Here is a 1519-nt window from a genome sequence, read left to right on the forward strand (position 1 = left end):
AATCGGTAGAACAATTAATAAATTGCTTGATTTTAAAAGCTTCTTTATTTCTATGACATATAAAACTAGTTTTATCTTTCAGTTTATGCTGACAGGCCTTGCATGTTGCACAACCATAAAATCCAGTCAGGTTTTTAACCACCCTTGTTTGGTCTCTCTTGTGTTTTTTTAAAGCGCTCGGTGCAATAATATTTTTTATGTTCTGTGCCTTCTTAAAAATTATTTTTGGATTATCTGGTAAAATGTCCCTTAATATATTATCAGATTTTAGAACATGCCAATGTTTACGCAAGATCCTTTCTATATTTTTAGATTCTTTATTGAAAGTCGTCAGGAATGCTGTATCATAAGGATTCACTGAATTGTGAGATTCGTTCTTCTTTTTAGGCTGTAAAGTTTCCTTTCTATCTAAATTTTTAGCCTTTGTCAGAGCCTTATCTAAAATGTCTTTACTATAATTTTTCTCCTCAAATCTTGTCTCCAAAATTTTGCACTGATCTTTGAAAATACTGTCTTCGGTGCAATTCCTACGGAGTCTTCTATATTGACTATAGGGGACTCCGTCCATCCAATGATGGTGATGACAGCTGGATCTCAAAATAAAATTATTGCAGTCAACATTTTTAAAATGTGTCTTAGTTTTTATAATGCCTTCCTCTATGTATATATTCAAGTCTAGATATTCAATAAAAGTCTCACTTATAGTATATGTAAATTTAAGATTAAAATTGTTTTTATTAAGATTCAAAATAAATTGCTCTAAACCTCCTTTGTCTCCCTGCCAAATAAGAATAATGTCATCAATGTAGCGCCGCCATAGGATGAGATTCTCCCCCAGCTCGCCCTCGGACCAGATGGTACGGTCCTCCCAATATCCCATGAAGAGATTAGCGTAGCTGGGGGCAAATTTAGTTCCCATGGCGGTGCCACATTTCTGAACATAAAATGTGTTATTAAACAAAAAGAAATTTTTCTGTAAAATGAATGAAATACTATCTAAAAGGAACTTTATCTGAGATTCATGTCCCCAGAGCCAGAGCTACATGAATCTCAGATAAAGTTCCTTTTAGATAGTATTTCATTCATTTTACAGAAAAATTTCTTTTGTTTAATAACACATTTTATGTTCAGAAATGTGGCACCGCCATGGGAACTAAATTTGCCCCCAGCTACGCTAATCTCTTCATGGGATATTGGGAGGACCGTACCATCTGGTCCGAGGGCGAGCTGGGGGAGAATCTCATCCTATGACGAAGCTGTATGCGACAGCGAAACGCGTAGAGCCAGAGCCATCTCATCAAGCTGCAGCTGCTTTGAAGAGAAGACTCCAGATTCCAGCCGTTTGAATTCACCCGCGATTCCTCTCCCAGCGTGCCACAGCCTACTTCCTTTGGATACGATCAGCCGTTCAGAGGGATGTGACGTCACACGCCATTGCCGGCAGCAGGACTGGGGATAGAGAAGGACGGGGAGAAGAGCGACAGCGGGCGCACACAGCGCTAAAGATACCTTTATGTGC

The sequence above is a fragment of the Ascaphus truei genome, chromosome 11 (assembly GCF_040206685.1).
Source record: "Ascaphus truei isolate aAscTru1 chromosome 11, aAscTru1.hap1, whole genome shotgun sequence".
In the NCBI taxonomy this organism is placed as follows: Eukaryota; Metazoa; Chordata; class Amphibia; order Anura; family Ascaphidae; genus Ascaphus; species Ascaphus truei.